Source organism: Megalops cyprinoides, chromosome 20 (assembly GCF_013368585.1).
Source record: "Megalops cyprinoides isolate fMegCyp1 chromosome 20, fMegCyp1.pri, whole genome shotgun sequence".
Lineage (NCBI taxonomy): Eukaryota > Metazoa > Chordata > Actinopteri > Elopiformes > Megalopidae > Megalops > Megalops cyprinoides.
Genome location: NC_050602.1, coordinates 18,196,078 through 18,217,830, shown reverse-complemented (window position 1 = coordinate 18,217,830; position 21,753 = coordinate 18,196,078). Strand labels below are relative to the sequence as shown.

At 43.0% G+C, this 21,753-nt stretch overlaps 1 protein-coding gene across 1 annotated transcript in view; it reads right to left on the bottom strand.

Moving 5' to 3' along the window:
• LOC118795635 (lipoma-preferred partner homolog) overlaps positions 1-16,842 on the bottom strand; it is a 127,222-nt gene extending 110,380 nt beyond the window's left edge. The window contains exons 1-2 of the mRNA XM_036554262.1: positions 16,708-16,842; positions 13,665-13,754 (exon numbers count right to left, since the gene is read on the bottom strand). The gene's annotated coding sequence lies outside the window, so the exon portion shown is untranslated. The remainder of the gene's footprint in view (positions 1-13,664; positions 13,755-16,707) is intronic.
• Positions 16,843-21,753: the final 4,911 nt, after the last annotated feature.

Below are 21,753 nucleotides of genomic sequence, written 5' to 3'. Positions count from 1 at the left end.
GGCAATTCATGAGATTAGAGGGGAGGGTCAGGTTTAATGGCCACCTGTCACACAGGTCAGGACAGGTGTGACCTCGGAGAGTCCAGCTGGATCGGTTGTGCACCGAGCTGCCATGCCAACGAAAGCTCTAGCCATCCTCCTGTGATCATAAAACAGCTTTTCTCTATGACATGCAGATTCCATGTGATAAGCTCTGACAATGGACAAATACACACACATGTAAGGGGGGGGGGCAGATAATTCCTCTTATACACCAACAAACCGCAAGCACAGTTTGTACTGTGACGGACTCATTCTCTTTTTAATAGAAACTCCTTTGCTTTAATGCCCAAGCCTTTCCTGTGAGACGCTGGGTTCGCATTTAGCCGAACCAAAGCTTATTTTTCACTGCTTGTTTGTTTCTTTATAAACCTGTGTATCCCAATCCGATAAAAAACTAATCCAACAGTAATTGTATGATAGAGTACAAGGGTCAAGGGGTTAGTCATAACTGGACGTCTGATAGGCACACTTGTACTCCAATCAAACTGCTCATGTCTGTTCGATGGAGTCAGGTCGCCATAGTGACCAAACGAAGGGCTTTCTGGGTGGGCCTCTGAGATGCACAGTTTAAATTGTCACACTTATAACGCATGATAATTCTGCCTGGAATGAGGTAAAACAGAGAGACCCTTCAGCATATATTTTGAAACCAATTTTTTCTGTCTGCTTTGAAATGAAGAATTTGGCTTGCAGACCTCTGCAAAACTACAAATTTACATGTCAGAATGAAATTCCACACTTGCTCACACTGTGCTGTTCTCTGGAGACACACTAAGACTAAGAGCAAAACTAAGACAAGACAGTATAAGCTTAAGTCAAAAAAGAGGATTGAAAGTAGATTAAAAACGTCCACAATTAAACAAGAACTTCATTTTTCTTTAGGGGACAGGGGACAGGGGACGGGGGACAATATGGCACAGTTGTGGCACTTTGACCTGAAGTGTGAGTGACCTAATTAAGCAAGCATTACACTTCTTTTGATGCTGACACGCTGGCTCGCAATTGATGAAATTACAAGAACTCCTCCGGAGAGGGAAAAAAAAAAAAAACAATGCTCTCTCAAATTAGTAACTCTGGATACTTCACTCCCAGACAAAGCCCCATCTGAACCCCTCCCCGCCGTGGTGCTTCCAACGGTTTGGCTTCTTACAGCAATCTTCCCGGAAGCCCTCTTTCTGTTTTAAGGAACCACGTGTTATTGATCACCCAAACAGGACACTCAAGCCTGACAATGGGCTCGGACCAGCGCCGCAGGTAATCCGCACCTGCGGCACACCGTGTCCCCACAATTTCTTCCACCTCACAGGGCGGCTCGGCAGCTGCTATTGTACTCGGCTCGTAATGAGCTTACAGAGCTAAGGGGCGCGCACATCTCAAACGGGGATCAAAGCACACAAACACAGTGGAGGCCCACAACTGGAGACGTCTGCCAAATTAATCTGCTTTTACAGATGAGTCTGTTAGCAGTCATGTAACATATAAGCATATTAATGAATGACAATTTTTTTTTTTTTTAGTAAGATGCGAGTTGAATGAAGAACACGATTTTTCAGACAAGGGGGAAAATGTGGCATACGGAAATGAACAATCTGACTGGCCAATACCTACATCCCCCTCAATAAAGGGGTGTGAATTATACTCAGAAAATGACAGCCACTAAAGATGATTAGGCAGCGTACCAGAACTATGAGGGAGACCCACAGAGTCACCAAATGTTGACGCCTTCAAGAACTGAACAAATCTGTAAAATTCAGAACTGAGCCACTGCAGTGTGCTCTGGTCACTGTGGTCTCCGGCTGGAGGAAGAAGCACGAACCAAATGAATCAGAAGACCAGACCAAGGTGCGCACAGTCGCCGAAAGAACCACAGGGGCTGAGCGCGCTGGACGAACTGGCAAAAATGATTCGATTCAGTAAAAACAGCTGAACTGCGCTTCACTGGCCCTACAAGGAGGAGTCAATAGAAGCCAGCTGAAAAGAGGAGGAGATGCCGGCCCGCTACTCCACCACATAAGCTCCACATATAGCAGCATGAGTCAGCACCTGTCATCACCTACGGCGGAAGTATACTCAACCTGTAAGTACTGTTCATCTGGAAAAAGCTGAGCTCAGGAGTTCCATTTAAAGCCAATCACTGCGGAAAGGGGGGGGAGGAGGGGGGGTCCACTATTTAAGGACAGCAGCACCCTCCCCGCAGATGATTTGGGTCAGTAGGTAATAGCATTGAGTCAAATTCTGGGATCACAGAGGATTTAGCAGCAATTAATCCCATTGGCGTGCACGTGACTAATCCCGGAGGCGTGCACGTGAAGGGAAGGCACGTTCGGCTGAGACGCAGGGCTCCTGTGAAGGCAGCCCTGCACTGAGCGGTGCGCAGCCACGCCTCCCCGCCCCCCCCCCCACCGCAGGTAGCATTCACAGGTACAAAGGTTACTCTGAAGTCTTTACCCAGAGAGCAGCCACGAAACCACCACCAATCCCCCTTACGCACACACACATACGCGCACACAGACACACGCGGTCTGCTCATTTGTAATTATTACTTTATTGTTTTATGTTTATCATTGTGACTGATATTTCACGTTTGAGAAATGGAAACCGCACTCAGCAGTACGCGGCCGCTCAGCAAGGCCCTCTGATGCAGTAAACGCGTGCCTCAGGCTTCTGGGAACCAGCCCGCTTGGCGCTGCGCGGCCACGGCATTAGCACAGTAAACCCGGCGCCTGATGTCAGGAGATTTTGGCCTAAAATGTCACCTCGCCCCCCGCCGTGATCCCCGCCTCTGGGTGCCGTTTACTCCCACTCCGGATCCTGCCCGTCCCTCCAAATTTGAGGCTAATCTTCCTTTCATCTGCAAAGGCCGGATGGAGCCCCTGATCGGATTTTGGTGTGGAATCCCTGAATGCAAACATAAACACTGCCCAGATTGAGCACACACATTCCGCTTTCCGCGAACACCGCGAACTGTGGCACAAGCATACAGGACCCGTCAGAAGAAGGACACACGTACTTTATTTTTATTATTTTTATTATTCCACATATTAGAATAGTAGTAAAGACATCACAACTATAAAATAACACAAATGGAATTACACAGTGACCAAAAAAAGTGTCTTATATTTAAGTCTTATATTCTAGAGTCTTCAAAGTAGCCAAAAAACATTTTTTTTAATTAATTTTTTTGCAATGAAATCCATGCATAGACAAATATAAATAGTGACGTTGATGCCTAAGAAACAAATTTCAAGCATTTAAGCATAGGTCAAAATGTCTTTGAATGCATGTTTCCCATTATCCTAATCAGGTGTGTCCGAGCGTTTCACTGGTACCGTACATTAGACTGAAAAAGGAACCACGGTGCACGTGTTAAACACAGCAACGGAAAACCTTGACCACCTCCATCACAGGCATGACCAAATGCTCCACTACACCTCATTTACCTGATGTTTTTCCCAACAGTCCATGGTTACCGAGGGGTTACTATAGAAACATATACATGGGTCACATGTCAAGCATCCAGCAGAAGAGGCTGAACCAGCTCTCTCTTTTATCCGACACAAATCCACATGGTGCCCGGTTTTACAGTTATGCCACTACAACCATGGCTGGTGACACATTCTTAGAGATTTATGAGCAGGGTAAAAGCCCTTGAGATGTGCCCCCTCATTTTCAAGGGGGTCCGGTAAAGACAATATAAACACAGTTACAGTGCAACAAAAAAGGCTGGAAATACAAGCACACAACCGTTCTTTTTCTAAAGCTACATTACATCATTGTCATCTAGCAGATGCTGTTATCCAGAGCGACTTTCACAGGTTACAATTTTTACATGCTATCCATTTACACAGCTGGATATTTACTGCGGCAATTCTGGGTTAAGTACCTTGCCCAAGGGTACAACAGCAGTGTCCCAACAGGGAATTGAACCAGCAACCTTTCACTTATGAGCCCTGCTCCTTACCACTATGCTACACTACAAGCCCTGCTCCTTACCACTATGCTACACTACCGCCCCAGCTAGGAAAATTTTGTTCTGATGGAAAAAATGCAAGGTTCACGTTCGGACCATTGCTTCACAAAACATCCAATAAAATGAATATTTTTCTCCTTATAAATGATGGATAATATTCTTATCTCTGGCAAAGAGAATGTGCAAATTTGGAAAACTAAATTAAGAGCTGTACTGCCTAACTCTGCTGTTGGATCTCTCAGAATGTTTAAGTGCTGAAATAAATGAGAGAGACCTTCATGTGCAGAATGATTGCTGCCACTAATTCCACCAATGTTTGTGTTCAACGCTGTCCCTAAATTTCACTGCTTTATAAAAGAAATCCTTCAATTGTAGAATGGTCCCCCTAAAACCAACCATCTGTTGTCATTCCTCTCCTGAGTTCACGCATTGTAGCAGAACCACACCCAAAGGAGGGGGGTCTGCTGCTTCTCCATAGGTCTTCAGTCTAAATTACGCAGGTTTTCAGTCCATATTGGGTTTTTGTGGTCGTTCAGCTTTTCACCAGATATTTTTCATTTGTTTAGACCGACCCCTCAGAGATTAGGGACTTTAAAGAGCGTTAAGGAAAAAACAATGTGCTTCAGTCGAGGAAACCACACACACACACACACACACACACACACACACACACACACACACACACACACACACAAACTCCTGCCCACAGTGCGCACAGTGGACTCATAACAATGAAATGCTGTTTTCTTGCAGGAACCAGCTCTGGCTGTAATTCAGCATCACCATGGAGAGAAATCCTTGAGTCCACCACACAGGGACAGTGTGACACAGTGACTCCATGAGGAATCTCCTCTTGGTGCGTTGCTGGAAGTAGGCCTGCCTCCGTTCCCACAGAAATGCCCTCCTCACTGCAGTCTGCCTGGACGGGGACCAACACCATGAGAAGTCCTGTTTTTCAGAGCCATTTTTCTAATGCCAAGAACAAATATTAATATCTCAGCCCCCGAATTAGCTCTTTTAAATGCCCGTGTGAACCTGTTAAGAATTTGCCTCGATTCTTGGTAATACTGCAGGAATGCATGGTGTGTTAGCTATGCAAGTCACTCTGAAAAAAGGGGTGTCAACTAAGCAAACGCTGTCATGTAAAGTCTCTGGCTGAATCTGAGTATCAAAATCAACTGTCACAGCCATTAAAACCTGCTAAGCTCTGTGGCAGCACGCAGCGGAGTGTGACCCTACAAAGAGCGGCTTTTCTTTAACGCCCACTGGCCGTTTGGTCAAGAGCTTCAGCCGAAAACGCCTCAGTGTGCGATCCCACTAGGACCGGACGGGGACACTCTGAGGGAAAGCGTGTTCGACGCGGCCCTGTGGCGGAGGGCGCTGGATCCTCACGCCTTTGCACACGCAGCCGCAGCACAGCACGAGCGGTAACAGGATTAGCGCACTGTGCCATCATTAAAGTCTGCAACACAATTCCTCACAGCCACATTCAATCCTATTACACCTGCCTTTTCCCTGCCTAGAAATGTCAGGGATCGGGATTAGTAGAGCTGTGCGGGGTTATTAAAGTACACTCTGAAACCGCCGGTACAGCACACTGCTGCTGGAGGCCCCTCAGGCTGGGGAGAGAGGCAAATCATTAGACAATGCCACCACAGAGACAGCACAAAGAAACACTGGTGGGGGGGGTGGGCCTCTAACAGCCATATAGGCAATAGACTGCCCCGCAGATAAGTGTAATCCACTGACGGTGGAGCACAAGCACAGAACCGCTTTAATCATGGCGAGGGGATATGGCTGCACATCTTCGCATCCACAAGTGCCCCTCAGGGTGTGCTCGAAACAGATCCTCCCTGTATTTCCTTAGCACCTAATGCACGTCCGGACTTGTCTGCTCTCCCACTCACAGAAATGGTATGGGGGTTATGTTCCGCGCGCTCACAAATGTAACACTTCAGGCTCGGCGCTAAAAACCACTAGAGTGCAATTCGCACAGGAACATAACAGCTCCCTCGTAAGTCTCTGCGCACGCTACGCACATGCCACAGCGGGGCCAGATGTCCGATGAGAATGGTATCTGTGTGCCGGGAGCCTGTCTATTGCTTAACCAGCTGATTTGTTCTATCTGAGTAGCATAAAAGTCTTAGGCCATGCTTAGCACTCATGATCCTAATCGTGATCAGCAGTTTCACATGAAACAGGTCCATGAATAAAGAGAGGACACCCAGCCATAGAGGGGAGGTTGGGACACGTTATAGTGGCAGCATTGTGTGTGGGACTTTGCCAGCATTATTTAACCTGAAATGCACTCCATTAAGTCCTGTTTTTTTTTGCCACTCCAAGAGTTCTATTTCTTCTTTCCCTGCATTTCTTCTCCTTACGTTTGGATGCGGATGTTTGTCAAGGGTTTGTTGTACATTTTCGCTCTTGGCTCGTCTACGCCAATGGTGCAGCATTGCCACTGGAAATCAGCCAGCTGGTTCAATTGCTTATCTGTCATGGACACAGGAGGGACTTCAGCCCTCTCTGCTACAGCTAGCCACGTGCCAACCAATACATAACCAATACATACCATCCCTGTAAATGACATTTTTATATCTGCTGTCTGGCTCAGTAATTCATATCTCTCTAAACAGAGGGCAGGAGGACTGACTCTGTTCTGAGGCCTAATAAGCTGTCACACACACAGGCATTATAAATCACATCTACGTTATTTAAATTGGATTTGCTGACTGCGGAGTAAGCTTTGAGGTCAGTTCCCTGAGCTGACACCTTCTACACCATCGCCTCTCCCGCTCCTAGCGTGATTGACGCCGTGGACGTCACATTATTGCCATTACTAAATATTTGTATAATGATAAGCTATTTGGATCATTGTGCCCTCGGGCCTTGCAAAAGAAAATATTGTATGCCAATAAAAATAACAAAAAGGAAAATCCCAGGTTTGAGTCAACCTGACAAGCAGCATCAAATGGAAAGCACGCTGTCACCTTGCAACGGGACTCCTTTCAGTACTTCTGAACCAGGACAGAACATTTACACAAAGAGAACTGAGACAGCCAAGCGGTCCACTGAGGTCACCATGCCATTTTATTCCCTGACCAATGCCACCATACAGAAAAGCTTAAAATGTTGTGAAAGGCGTTGAAAATCATAAATAGCACATAATTTAATGACAGAGTCACAATTTTCAAGGAGTGAAACTCAACGTACAGCTCTCCCATGAGAGATAGGGGAAAAAAAACAACCATAAATCGGAACGTGACCTTTGACTCCACTGATTGCTGGTTTCCCCTGGCTTTCAAAAACTCAAAACAGTACGTGCTTGACTTCATAAATGAATAATATTTTGTCTGACTCGATGTTGACAGTAGACTGGGATTTGCTTTTAAAGGGGACGGGTGAAGTTCTGTGCTCACATATACAATATGAGAGCACATATGAATATCTTTGAAAAACATCAGACTTTTGTTAACTCCCTACTTCAAGTGTTTGAAAGTGCAGAAACCATCAAACAGCTATGAGTTCCCTTTGTAAGGAAACGGTACACCATCTTAATTAGACAGAGCATTCAATGATGTGTGATGCACAGTAAAACAGCTTGGGTGTCACTCTGTGGAATAAAGGCCATTTTGTCTTTCAGAACACAGGGGAACAAAAAAGATTAAACTGATTCATTACAGTTCACCCTCAGACACACTTACTAAAACTGGAAACCAATTCACTGAAATAGTACAACATTAAAAGGGTATGTACATGTGATATTTCTCTTTTTAGAGAAAATTACCACACCACAAAACTACTTCCTTTTATTGATTTCTGCACTGTCTAGTTCCTCTGTTCATCAGCCTGAGGCAGATGCTGGCAAGGATCTTTGTCCTAAATAATAGGAATGGATTTGTGATCAAACAGATTTGTAATAATAATAACCAAAAATGATATTCTCAGAGTGCAAACAGATCAAAACTATATCAAAAGGTCAATATTGACCTTCAGCCTGCCCTGGTAACCACATCTCTCAAAGTCTGCTTGATCATGATGAATACGGTGGTGATAACGTTCTCTGGCACAAAGTCTGACAGAGTCAAGCTGGCTGTCAATCACATGTAGTGCATGCCCACACCTTCCCACATTCCCCTGTGACTCCCAGAGCCCTTTTCCAAATAAGGTAGAACACGAGAATGACCTTCCACAAGGAGTTAACATCCCAAAAGCAGAAGGATTGCACCTTTTTTATATTCCATCCATAGGAACAACACCAAAACCCACATGCAAGTCACTGTTGTAGACATGAAATGCCAATGTCCTCGATATGAAACGCCACCCTCTTCCACATGAAACTGTACATTCGAAAACTCAAAGTGCAGAAGAAGTGAAAATATCGTGAACAAGGCCAGCATAGTCAGAGCCAGTCACACAGATAATCAAAACAGCTGGTCCATTTTGGCACCCTCAGACAAAGCCATGCACTGATCATTAGGAGGCAAAGCTGCCAGGCTGAGCATTAACACATGAGGTAGTGGGAATGCAAATGGCATTACATCTTTGCCCAAGGTGGTTCAGATTCTCTCAACATACTACAGGAAGCAAAACTGGCCGAGCAGTTGGCTACTTACTCTGAGAGGAGAGAGGTTTGTCTCGGTTTCTGGGTGTGAGTTCCAGATTACCGTCTGCAAAGCCATTCCCATTGCTTTTTACTTGGAAAGTGACTCACCTCCCTTCAGCCACTCCACCTCAACAATAACCAAGAGCTAAACACTCCCAAATATGGACACATTGCAGAAGACTGGGGCAAATCAACTCAACTCCTTTTTTTTGGTGCATTTCTGCTTGCCAAGGTCACTGGGCTGCCAGATATCTGGCTCATGGCATTGAGGAAGAATACCACAGAGAATGACAGAAAGCCATTCCTGACAGAAACCAGTTCAGTCTGGCCTTTCATGTGCAATATTCGCAAATGATCCAGCAATCACGTGCTACACAATGCCCTCCCAAATAAAGGCATATTCCCATCAGAATTATGAGACAGGTCTCGTAGTTGGGTCTTGTGAGGACGATGGTGTTGTGACACCTCTGACTTGTGTAGCCCAACCAGACGGGGTTTACAGCACACTTTGGATGAAGGATGTCCCATGGGGGGGGGGGCAGCAGGTCTCTGCTCTGCAGCGTAGCACGGGCCTCTGTGACATAACTGGAGCCACTGATTGGATGACAGGTTGAATAATCTGTTGCCTCTGATGTCAGCCACCTGCTGGTTGAGGGGTGCCTCTAAACCTCTTAAGATCGTGGACATCTAAGACCAGGCGAGAACACTGCCACACACACACACACACACACACACACACACACACACACACACACATATGTGCAGGCATGCATTCACGCACAAGGATGCAGGCAGCCACACACAGAATTAGTTTGCAGCTGAGAGGATGATTGACGTGACGACAACTGACTGAAGAGGACAAACAAATACAAAGGAGCAGCACCCCATTCCGTAGGAGAGCGGGAGAGCCAGCCTCTCCCCACGTTCTTCAAAGCGCTCAGACTGCCACAACCAAATAACTGCCTCCCAGCGCCCGCCCCGGGGAATCCCTGATGCTGCAGAGTCTTCCTGTCTCTAGGAACACTGACACGCTCTGCACCTCGAGCACACGCTCACCTGCATTCACTCAGCCTCGCGTCTCATCCAATTACGTAAGAGAGGGCTCAGGTGGAACGGAAGCCAAGCAGCTTTTTCTGCCCTGAAACCTCAGAGCTCCTTTATCCACGGAGCATCTCTCTTCTCGGAGACGACCGTGAGCAACGCGGATCACCCCCTCCTTCAGGGGGGCGGAGGATGGGGGGGGGGGGGGGGGGGGGGCAGCTTACGCCCTCCTTCAGGTTGGAACTTACAGCCTCCTTCGGGGGGGACTTACGACCTCCTTCAGGTTGGAACTTACGGCCTCCTTCAGGTTGGAACTTACAGCCTCCTTCGGGTGGGGAATCTACAGTCTCCTTTAGGTGGAGAAATTCCATTGCAGAAACTTCACCCTGGGAACATACTGCTGTCTGCATGTTGCAGCACAGCGATCACACAGCTTACAGCTTCTCCTTGATGAAAAGTAAAGATCAGGACAGACCAAGCAGAGGTCACAGCCATGATTCAGAGCCAAAACTCGGCAATCTGCCCTCGAATAAGTCCATGACAAGCCAGCAAAGGACACAGAAATACACACACGTTTCAGATGGAGCAGATTCAGTCACTTCCTGGTTGTTCACTGCCATTTATGACCTCTTTGATGAAACTGTATTCTGTTGACGAAACAGTTTCTCCTGAAAACAAACTCATGACTGCGACCAAAAAGAAAATACAGTTGGAGAATGACGGAATGGATTAATGCCGAAGCTAACATCACAAGTTGAAATCCAATACCTTTTCAATAAGATTTTATTGAACCGATAGCTGAGTTGAACTCACCGTATTGGTGCATCAGTGTAGCTTGGTCTGTATACAGAAACACAGTGAGTTATCAGACTGTAAAGCATAAGAACCTCAGCTTAAATCTCTTCTACTACAACTAGTTTGCAGTATTGTTCATGCATAGAATACAATATTACTGTAATCATAATATTAATGTTAACATGTTACATGAAAAGTCCTCACATGAAGATTTGTTGACAGGTTCTGAGTATCTCATTACACCCAACTACTTGACTTATTTCACATCGGCACATCCGCTATAAGGCATGACAGAAATTCATCGAAGTACTTTTAATGATTTACACAGAAATTTAATTAAATATGTGCCAAGAACTAAGAGAGAATTGCTGGTCTGGGAGAACAGGTTAGGGGTGAATGGCTGCAGGGCTTTTCAGAGAAAACCAGTCAGCTCCCAGTTCCCCACACACACAGACACACACACACACACACACACACACACACACACACACACACTCAGTGTCATTTTTATTCTTGTCATCCCTGTGGGACTCCACTCCCAAATCAAAACTGACCTCTGACCTCTATTCTCAGTAGGATTACACAGTAAAAATCATCTCAGATTAAATGAAGCAGTTATTCTCTATGGCATTATTCTCCATTGCCGGTTCAAAGTGGCATTGTTCATTTTTTTTATTACTATGCCAATTCAACTGCACCAGGAGAGTGCCTAGTTGGGAGTAACAGTGATATTCGGCCTGTTGAACAGAGATAAAATATGATCTGACCCACTATTATCTGATCACATTTTTTTTCTGCCCCAAGAGATTAAAAAAATATGTTTCCAAAGAGATAATAATATTTTAATGCCATTACACCCAGCCAAAGGAGGAACTGTGTGGAGAAGGTTTACTGTTACATAAGCCTTTGAGGCATGTTCAAACATAGGTTTGTGTAACCACTTTAAATATTGACACAGCCTTCATCAAATTAATTGCTACATAATCAGATCATTTTATGATCACAGTCATGCATTAAAAAATTATGACGTGGAGGATTTTTTTCAGGATTTAAGTTTTATTTTGTTGTGCATTCAGTAAAACTATGATGTGACGTTAAGGAAGGAACATCACAGCTGAAGCACAACAGGTATTAAATTATGTTGGTCCAATCATCTGTTCTTTTCACACACTTAACAACAAGAGCTGTGTATCTCTTATTCTCATAGTGCAATGATTATTTTTTAAGAAGCACTGAATTATTACAGCAGTAGTCAACAACAAAATGTTAGCATGGCTAAAAATCCCTAAAAAAAAAAAAAAAACATCCCACTGTTGCAGGGTGAATTCTTTGCATACGCTGTTTCAGCATCATTTTGGTATGGCTGTTTACATTTATATTTACATTTATTCATTTGGCAGATGGTTTTATCCAGAGCGACTTACATAGGTTACAGCTCTTTACAATGTTATCCATTTATACAGCCGGATATTTAATAAGGCAGTTGTGGGTTAAGTACCTTGCCCAAGGGTACAGCAGAAGTGTCCCAGCGGGGATCAAACCGGCAACCTTTCGATTACGCGTCCCGCCCCTTAACCACTATGCTACACTGCCGACTGTTTAGTTTGACGTAACAGTGTAGGAAAACATGCATGCAGAGCACGGGCTATTTCTTCAAAGGAATCATTTCAACGGCAACGCTACATGTAGAAAGTGCTTCAGTTGCCAACAATGATATCAGCTGATGAACCATTTCATTTGCTGATGCAGTGTTTCCACCAGTCTCAAGGGCTACACTTAGTGAAATGAATGAATTGGGCTGTAAGAGAACCACAAAACCATTATTTTTTCCAGACTACAGACTCGGACAGCTGCAGGTGAAGGACTAACTGCAACAATGCGTTCGACAAGAGAGGATCCCGAATTCGCAACCACCTCTGACACGCCGCGGAATCACTGCCCTGTGCGTTGCAGATGTGACCTCATTCTTCCCCAACCCCTACTTTCTCCATCAGCAGCAAAACTCTCAGGCCCTCCAGCACATGGCTACCTGTGGGCTTCCAGCCAGATAATTCATCCAATTATGTAATTAAGGGTTCAGATGGGATAGAAAAAAAACAGGCAGGGCCTAGGCTGCCCTGCACCCCACATGCAGTCTGAGAAAGAAGAGAAAATCATGGCAAAAAGACAGATCTAACAGAATATGACAGAACTGGCTTTCCCTGCTGTCACAAACACATTACACTTACACTTAAACTTAATTATTTGGTAGACGCTCTTATCCAGTGTGAAGGTATGTAACTGTATATAATAATGCCATATGAGCAACAGTACATGCAGAAAACACCAGACCACATCTAAACAGGTAACAATCCGTCACACAGTAGTACATTAACCATGCCATACTGAATACAGACTAAGTGATAAATTGATCATAATTTCAACGACCATTGTTGAAAGGTAGCACTGCTACTGCTATTCTGGTTGACTACCTTGCTCAAAGGTACAATAACAGGCGGAAATCAAACCTAAGACCATCCGGTTCTCCCCATCCCCTACTCCTAAAATCTGCTCAGAAGATCTGGTCTGCTTAACAATGAGGAAATAATCATGGCTCTTTACACCTGGGACATATTACACAAACTACCTGCACACAACAGTAGCACAAGAATGAAAACTGTGAGTCAAAATAATCACAAGAGAGTCAAATAACAGGCAAATCCCACTCGCCCACTGTTGCCATGTACTGTGTGCAAGCCATTGCAGTTCCAGGACCAGCAGCATTGTGATGCAGCCACAGCTCTGATTCACTGATAAGGCTGGCATTCCTGCAATCCACCCAGCTCCTGCCCCCCACCCCCAGGCAAATTTAAAAGTCAACCTTTACCCACCCCTCTAACGACAAATAACCATCTCAGCCCACTGTTCATGTTTTTGGAACAAGGTATTTATGAATTGTTTTGCAGTTTTATTTGTTTTTAATGCTGGCTTGATGAGCAGATAAGCATAAGTGTTTTTATTGAGGAGCAACCAAGAAAATTTTAATGTATAACTATGTGTCCAGGAGTCAATGGAATTGATGGGAAAAATTCAGCCACAATGCAAATATGTAAAACTTGCTGAAACATGTTCCTTCAAGTTCAGGCCAAAGTGCCACAGTGGTGAGACTGATAGTGCCTTACGGTGTTGGCTCTGCTAGATGTGTGTTCCGCTTGTAGGTAGGTTTCATACCTGTTACCTCTCTGCAGGTCTGGTCACACAAGGAAAATATGTGCTTGAATCCTCTTGTTTCTTCTGAAGGTATGCTGTACACGTATGAGTCTGAAACAAATTTTAAAAAATGATTTTAAGTATTCTGCTCAATCTGAGAGTTCAAACTCATCATGCCACACACAGAAATAACCCTGGTTCCAAACCTAAAGCAGGTTTTAAACAGTGCATCCGTGTTTGCTACATGAATGAGTGTGTGTATTATGATGGAATGGCAGCAAACAGATCTCCCACATGAAAGCAGCACTGTCACAAAAGACCAAAGATTTATGAATTAAAGTGACCAGCTTCTGTCCCCAAACTTGCGTTCCTCTGCTTCCCCATGACCTGATCATTAACACAGACACATTCCTGCTCTCTTCACTGCCAGGGCTTGCAAGTTACTTGAAAATTGAAAGTATACATGGCCGTGTTCTCAACAGGCAGTGTCAGGAACCGTGTTTAGAAATAGCAAGGCCCTGCTAAATGAAAAGTAACAAAGAGCAGCGTGCTGTAACGGTAACAGAACAGGATTTGTTCCCAGCAGGATATGTGGGTGGTTATAGCTTTAACCTAATGTGGCTCCTCTTTCCAAATGGGATTTTCACTAATATTACTGCCAAAATGCTATGTCTCATTGCAGTTATCCTAGCGGAAACAGTATGAAAACAACTGATTAATACTTGTGTGCATGTGCAGAACATTTTTTTTTTTGTGGGGCACCAAAACAGTGATAAATATGTCAGAAAGCAGATCTAGTAAAAAAAAAAAAAGATAAAGAAAGTCATTTACTCTAATAGGTAAGAATCTCTCTTAAGTTATACTGGTAAAGTGAAAGTGTTTGGGATTGATTATTTTTTTATTACAAACCCACTGATGTTCCAGTGAAAAGTTGTTAAATAAAAGCAATTCACATCTTCCATACTAATAGCAAATCATTATGTTCTGAAGCGCTGCTGTGTCCTCATCTCACAATGAGTCTTCAGATAAGGTCAGATGCCACACACTGTCCACGATTCTGAAAAGGTGCAGAGACATCTCACCTATGACTAATTTCACTTAGCAGAGAGTCTTACCCAGGACCACTTACAGGGTTCAGATGTTACATATTCCCCATGTATACAGATCAGTACTCACTGTACCTTCTGTAAGGGCAGGTAATAGAACCTACAATCTTCTAGCTAGGAGCCTAGCTTATTAAAGACGCCTACACACACTGTACAGACACATTTCCTCAACTTGCAATGAATTTCAAATGTTAAGTCTTACCACTGGTGAATAGAAAAGGCTCACAGGTAAATCCTTTCCACCCAGCCACTGTACCCCTGAGCAGGGAGGCTTGACTCAGATCGCTTTGGTAAATATCCAGCTGTATCAAATTTATTGTTTGGAAAATGTAAGCTTTGTGAATGGCCCATAAGGCATCTGCTACAGAAACAAACTGAGTGAAATGTTCAGGCCAGTGGATGCCCCCAAAACAAACTCTGGGGCTTGGACTGGTCTATCTATATACCCAAAGGATAGCACTGAAGTAAGAGCAGAATTAGCATGGCTCTACAGTACATGGAGAACCACTGTATTCATATGGAATAGCCTTTTATAGACTATACACGGTAATAGTAACCTTTCAACTTGAAACTAATTTGTACCTGGAATACCAGGTGAGTTAACTCCCAATCCAAACAATTACTTCAAACAAACACGAAATGCAGAGACTGGTGCTGCCATTGTATGGCATGACGGCTACTTTTTCCCCACACTGGTCACAAGAATTTTGAGGTCATTGCTGAAACATTCATCTTTAGTCAGTTGTGCTGAGTTTATTAAACACTCATCATTATGCATTACTTAAATTATTTTAAATTAAATTATTTTCACTTTCACTAATTGTGGAATTTAAAAATTAGTTTTGAAATAGCTTCACACAGCCACAGTAAAAATACAACTCAAATTAACTTCTAAAAAGTAACCGACCAAGCTAACATTAAGTCCACTTATAACTGGGCATACAATAAGAAAGGCGCTATACCGCAAAACTGTCTTTTAAAAGTAGGACTCCACGCATTCCACTGTCTGACAAGAAAAACGCACATGACAAATGAACTGGGCAGTCGGCTGGATAGCTATTCCCTATGGTGAATATTTATTATGAATAATCTTTACAAACGTGTAAAGAGTTAATGTGTTGCTGTTTCCCAGCGGATTCACAAAACAAGGAATGATAGGTCCCACTACAAAATACGCATGATAACCTAAAGAATTACGAGGGGCGGAGGCTGGCCGTTGAAGTTAGCTTGCTGGCAATAGCAGTAGCTAACAGTTCTTAGTTCAGTGACACATGGACGAAGTTAGCAGGCTAGCTAGCAAGCCACCTATGTACATGCCGAAAACAAAACACAGGATTGCCATTATTATATATCTCTAGACAGCTTGTTACACTACTCCTAACACATATCACTGTTACCAGTAAAGTAGAGAACTGATTATACACAATTAAAGTGGTGGTAACGGGGGTAGATATCGAGCTAACAAGTAAACAAATCTTACTCCCACCGCCCCATCCAAATACTGTTGGCAACTCACTTCCGCCTTGATTTGCGTGGCCTCGTACTCGGGAAACACCGAGAAAGATTTGTGTTTAAAACAGTACGGATGAATATTATCAGTGACAATAAATCATGTACCAAGGCAGACAAACAAAAAGAGAGCCGGTCTTATACATTACTAAGCACTACAAAGTGTAACTTAATCCTTCGGTTAAAAACTTTGTTTAATCGGGCGCCCAAAGCGCAAGTCCCCCTCGCCGTGGCAATGCCCACGCCTTTCATTCCACCGCTCAGTTAAAGCATAGCTCGCTCGCTAGCAAGCTAACTACATTCACCTTGGCGAAGAACAATGCACAACTGCAACTACGCCCAAATGTATTCACAGAGATACACCCGCGACACTGCATTTAGGCCCCACGCTTGCACTGCTTCTGGAATACGCCCGCCGGACACTCGTAACAACGCTTCGTTTCTCTTACCTCGCTTTCTAAGTATCAATGAGTTTCATATCCCACAAAAAGTGAAACTTCTTTTTCCCCGATTTCTGGGAGAGCCGCAGGCCGTGACGTCACAGCTCGAAATTCCAGCCGGCAGAGACACCCAGAGCTCTGAAAATTGCCCATGTAAGGCAGTGTACAGTCATTTGCTTCTCTTCCTGATATGCGGCATTTTTATTGTTGTGCAAACAGTCCAGCAGAAAACTTAATCATATGCACACTGCAAAATGACTTTAAGTGCCTAAGTGTCCGCGAGCTTCTGTTTAAAATGACACGCCTAACGTTAATACACTGTTTGCTTCCTGCATGCCACAATAAAAGATAAGTGATTGTTTTAATGCGAACCAAGACGATTAATAAACATAATTGGGAAAGAATGGTCAGTGACACACTAGTCACGACAAGAGCCGAAGCATGTCACGTGTAAACGGTGAACGGTTTTCAAAACAAAGACTTTTGACATACGACGTGATTGAATTGTGCTTTGAAGTCACACATTCTATTGTAGGTGGTCAATACACCAGCTAACTCAAGGTCCTCCGTACCAGGTGAGCTCTAACAGTTAGATTCAGTGTCAGACTTACAGTAATCAACATTGAAAATTTTAGAATTTAGTCTCAGAAACTGACCATCACTGCACCAAGGTGTCATGTTTCATCCTGACCAGATACTACTGTATGACACCATGTGCAAATCAGAGCCACTTTGCATTTTTCTTATCATTTCTGAAAGCAGTGTTACAGTGTGCTGTTAATTCTGTTGTGATACAGTGTTTCAGTCTAGTGTTAACTCCGTTTTGAAAGAGGTTCTGCTACATGGAGCACAGTTCCCTGCTACTAAGGGTGGCAAATCTGCTTCTAGTTAAAAGCAGAGTTTACCATACTTTCCTGTTCTGTGTTACATCGCGTTCTGATAAAATATGAAAATATTTTTGAAAATATGAAAAAATGTATAAAATGCCCTTTGTGCTTATTTCTGAGGAACCGAGTGGTTCCTTATCCATTCCTTACGCAGCAACTTCATGACATCTGAAATCACTGAAATTAACAAAAAAATGTTGTGAAAGATTCCCAAAAAAGAGGGCAACGAAGCATGGTTAGTCATATATTGTTTCCATTGAAATGTCGAAATTCTTGCAGGGGCCAGGTGAAAGTTTAGGCAGGCCTGTCTCAGCCAGGCGCCCTGTAGCAGGGGTGTCTACCACATAAGGGCTATAAATTAACCCTGACTCCCTCTACTCTGAATACAGCTTCTGTTTGTAGAAAGGGTTTAGTGTGAAGACCTGTGCTATCATCATTCAATCAGTACCGAACATCATTGCACCTATTCAGAAATCTAATCTAACACTATGATATAACACACCATGTTTTTTTTACTCCTGTGTTTTTAAGATCTGGAAGATTTGTACAACTGTGGTGCCCTTGCAATGACATTACAGTAAGAGGTCATATAGCAGGACCTCTTCCATGTGGACTGAAGTCTACTCAAAATGTAAAATGAATAAATAAAGACAGACTTAATCTTTACAATACTTGTGTATGAGGCTTAAGATGCAGTTATTTCCCTGAACTCCCAGTCTTAACAGAAAAGAACTGAATTGATATTTGTGTGTATCAGATAAAAGGGAAACCGCTTTATGCAAGGGTACATCTGTCATTCTGATAATAGTAATGGAAAAGAGCTAAAACATCTTCAGAATCACATATAATCTGTATCTGTATCCATAGAATGTATTATACATGGACTTTATTTTTGAAATCATTTTCATATTTCAGTGTTTTTGGCATTTGCTGGAGGATGGAATTAATTTTATTTTGCTGACCTGATTCAGAAGGTTTTCCAGCAATAGTGTTTGAAGGCTTTTGAAATATTAATACCATTTAATTTACCATTTCAGTTCACCCAGTGCTAATTCCACCAAATCGCACATTATTCACGGGCAAACTGGGTGCCTATATCATTTCCATTTGACTGTGGTGTTAACTGTCTCTACCATTCAAACCACTGTCACTCTGAAAAGGTAATTTATACACACAATAGAAATCTACAAAATTCAATGGAGAGTTAGCAACAGATCTGTAGCAACTGTGCCAGAGTCCTCTGTAATCTACCCTGTAAAGCACACAGGAAAGCTGTCAAAGGACGCTGAACACAGATATACAAGATGACTGTGGTTTGCAGTTTTCACTTCCTGATCCCCCCAGTCTCTCTGTGCAGGTTCTGAGTGTATCATGACAAGGTAATCTCGTTTGCACTGTGGAACAGCTTATTCACCAACGTACTTACCAGCAATGTTTCTAAAGGCCTCCAAACTATTCTGCCTGAGCTGATTTTCAGGAAGGAACCTTTTAAATAAATAAAAAATATAAAATAATAAAAAAAATAAAAAATTACTGCCACATAAGCAAGACTCGACTCCAGTTATCAATCATGTGACAAGTAATTTGTTCTGCCAAGTGCAAATGAACGAGTTTGTGTCACGGAGATAAGACAGTGCAGACTGACACAGCTGTCTATAAAAAGCTTTGTTAGATTGAATCATATGCGCAAGTCACACTCCAGATGTCAAGCGTTCACATCACATACAAGGAGTGAAGCCAATGCACAGAAAGTGGAAATAACCCCTGATCAGTTAGGCTGGCCCAGTAATGAAGCTATAGGAGAGTAGGTCACTCTACCTATTAGGCTGTCGTGAAACTCTACATATTAGCTGTCAGAATAAGGTGAGCATGTCTAGTGTGGGATATTCTGTGTCAGTTCATTTTTTTTTTTCTTTGAACACCGCTTCCTGTTCTTGGCCGATCATAGAGGTAACCTCTCGTGCTGCAGAAAATGATGAAGGATCCGCAGTTATTTTTGCGCCGCCTGTATCGCCTTGTTACTTCACCTTTCAGATGCGCATGACAAGTGCCGCCTTCTTCTCGTGCCCTTTGCGTATGGTCACAAGGTTCCCCTTTTAACAGCACAGTAATACTCCAATGACAAATCCCATTCAATTCATTCTGGAAATATTTAAGAATGTTTTGAGCAGATGGATACATTTCAGAGTACTGTGCTCAAGTCCAGTCTGCAGTCACCTGGTCAACACAAAGACATTTTCACACTTATAAAAAGGAATTGTATATTTTATTGTATTGGTAAAGTACTATATTACTGCAGCGAAAAAGTAAGATATTGGTATGGACTTCACCCCAGATAAGTGCTTGTACTTAGCAAATAATTCATTTAATAGTGTGGGTGCTTTGGTTACATTATGAGTTCATAATACTTTGCAATGGTGAGGTCAGCAGTTCATGACCACTGGTTTCTTTATCATGAGAGTGCTGTTGAATTTCCCACGATGCATTTCACCAGGTCTGGCCAGACAGAGTTTTCTCTATTGCTGCCTAACTTGAAATAGGTGACTTGTAAACTCCCTGCAGGAAGACAAACTGGAGATAAGATGCCAGAAGCAATCTGAGGGACACACTCCTGTGAATAAAAATGTTTTATTGTTTTTTGTTTTTTTTTTCAGGGATGAAGATTAAAACTCAATGTTTTGACAATAAGTATCTGATCATTTAAAAATGTGTCCTTCAGACTTTCTACTGACATGTTTTGCTAGAGTTGCAGACAAGTTCTCACCAAGGGATACCTAGAGAGATGAGCAGTGGCAGAAATGTTATTTTTGTGTCAGAAAAGGACTAGAAAAAATGATTGAGCACTATAGATATCATGTCAGAAAACCTTCTCAAGTTCTATTAACACTAAAGGTTTATGTAGTAATATTGCAACATGAACATGTTAATTCATATAGATTGCTAAGACGACAGTTAATACATCTGGCTAAAGTGGCTATGATGTGTGAATGTACAAATTGCAGAGAAAATATGCAATAACAGACCTTTTTTCTGCTTACCAACAGGCATTTGTGTGCATACATCATACATTGTCTTGAGAATGCAATTTCGCAGCAAAACAATAGTGTGCTGCCTAATGCACAAAGGTATTTGCTGTTTAAGAGGGATGTAGGCCTAATGCAACTTACCGGCAGTGAGGTACCTGCTGTAGACTGAATACTTATGTTGCTGTCGCATGGTGTACAGACAGAGACTAATGGTGGTGTTGTGGAGTGAGGAGTTTGCATGAAGGCCAGTAGATGCAGAAAACTGTTTTGCACTGCTGGAATCTGTGAGTTGACCCAAGTGTGTGGAGACTCTTAGACAACCTCCCAGCTGTTCAAACAGACCCTTTGCATGTCATACGCACTATGCTCACGTGTTTGGCTTAACGTATGGTGATATCAACCTCAAAGACACGGGATGCAAATCAGCCAACACCACTCGTTTACATGGTTCCAGTGCACATTTAGATGCCTTTACAACTAAACCTCTGTAGATTTTCTGATACGTTGCTCAATGTGAACATGAACTTGTCAAAATATCCCAGAAGATTTGTGCTGTGCACATTGCAATGATTTTCTCATAACATACATTTTACACTGGACAACACAAAACCAGATGCAGGTCTTAATTTTGATCAATGTTAGACATTTAGCAAAGCCTAAGAACATTAGTCATTGTAAAAGCACTGTCAGTTAGCTGTTTAATTTTGCACCTCAAAAGGCAGTACTATTTCACTACAGAAAATAACTGCAAGGATCACAGACTGGCCAAAACTTCTCCCCTTAACAATCTGAGTGTAACCACATATTGCCCTGTGTGTTAAACATGCCCAGCAACTGACAGAACCAAACCAACAAAGGACAAAATTAAAAAAAAAAACAATTAATATATAAGTAAACAAAGGGCACCACTTACATCCCATCCATTGTCAACATACTGATTGAGAAGAGGCTATTGTAATTCTCTCTAGTAGTCTCACAGTACTTCATGCCTGTGCATCTTACACTTGATATGCAAGTTTCCTTGAATACCCTGACTGTATGCCAGGACACACTATCTCAGAGCTGGCAGCTTGAAGCCCATTGTGACATTCCTTATAACACGTGGATGTCTGCTGCCACCATGACAAGACTCCGCACATGTA